Source organism: Sapajus apella, unplaced genomic scaffold (assembly GCF_009761245.1).
Source record: "Sapajus apella isolate SASKATOON/1434 unplaced genomic scaffold, GSC_monkey_1.0 scaffold8, whole genome shotgun sequence".
Taxonomy (NCBI): Eukaryota; Metazoa; Chordata; class Mammalia; order Primates; family Cebidae; genus Sapajus; species Sapajus apella.
In genome coordinates this window covers 21,522,553-21,524,263 of record NW_022436948.1, presented here as the reverse complement: position 1 = coordinate 21,524,263, position 1,711 = coordinate 21,522,553, and positions in this window count along the sequence as shown.

Genomic DNA, 1,711 nt, shown 5'->3' with positions numbered 1-1,711 from the left:
CAAGATCAGGAGATGGAGATACCCTGGCCAACATGGTGAAACTCCATCTCTACTAAAAATACAAAAATTAGCTACTTGTGGTGGCACACACCTATAATCCCATCTACTAGGGAGGCTGAGGCAGGAGAATCACTTGGACCAGGAGTCGAAGGTTGCAATGAGTCAAGACTTTGCCACTGCACTCCAGCATTCCAGCCTGGTTACAGAGGAAGAGGGTCTCAGAAAAAAATAAATAAATAAATAAAAAATGTAGAAAGTAACAGAAGGAAGGGAAGAAATATGAGAGATGTGTTAATAAACAGGGTCCTCCCGTGAGCAACTATGGTTTCATCCCTCTGGGTGCCATTGAGAGTCTGTGAAGAATAGGCCTCAGTTATCTTACCAGAAAGGTGAGGGATTTGGGGGACATTTAAATTCTCACTCGCCATAACTTTGAGAGCCACAGTTTGATTCATCAGTTTTCCTATGATTAAAACAAGCAGGACCCCGACAACATCTGCCACAGAGACTGTGACCCTTTTCCCTCCCATCACCTAATTCCCCCACGTTTGCTTATTTCCAGATGGGAATATAGCCTATAATATAATGGAGAAGGATAATTTAATTGTAATAAATAAGGAAACTTTCTACAGAATTTTTTGTTCTTTTACTATTTTTAAAATAAATTTTACTGTGTATATTTAAGACCTACATGTTGCTATGTGACAGAAGATAGGTAAATAGATGATAGATAGATACATACATACATACATACTAAAATGGTTACTACAGTGAAGCAAATTAACATATACATCATTTACATAGTTACCCAGTTTTTGGCTTTTGTGTTTGTGTGTCAAGAGCAGCTAAAATCTATTTATTTAGAAGGAATTCTGAATATAGTACAAGTTTTTTTAATCTATAGTTCTGGCTGGCCACAGTGGCACATGCCTGTAGTTTCAGCACTTTGGGAGTTGGACTCAGATGGATCAATTGAAGCCAGGAGTTCCAGAACAATCTGATCAAAATGGTGAAACTTTGTCTCTACTAAAATTACAAAAATCAGTTGGGTATGGTGGCTCATGCCTGTAATCAGAGCAGCTCAGGAGCCTGAGGTGGCAGAATCACTTGAGAGCCTGAGGTGGGAGAACCTGGGAGGTGGAGGTGGAAGTTGCTGAGCCAAGATCACGCTACTGCACTCCAGCCTCAATGACAGAGTAAGACCCTAACTCAAAAAACAAACAAACAAAACCTAAAAACCTCTAGTCCTCATGTTGTACATATCCTCTCACCAACATCTGCCTATTTCCCGCCCCCAGCCAGCCACTCCTGGTAACCAATTTTATTCTTTATCTCTGTATATTTGCCTTTTTTTTTTTTTTTTTTTTTTTTTGGATCCATATATAAATGAGAGCATGCAATATTTTCTTTCTGTATTTGGCTTATTTGGTTGAGCTTTATTCAGGTAAATGGCAAGGTCTCTTATTTTTCATTGTATTCCATTGTGTCTATATACCAGAATGTTTTTCTCAATTCATCCATCTAGAGACTCTTCTATTGTTTCTGTATGTTGGCTATTATGAGTAATGATGCAATGGGCACCAGATTGTAGAAATCTTTATGAAAGTTAAGTTAAATTTTTTTTTCTTTGGATATAGACCCAGAAGAGGGATTACTGGGTCTCATGTTAGTTCTATTTTTAATATCTTCAAGAACCTCCATGCTGTTTTCC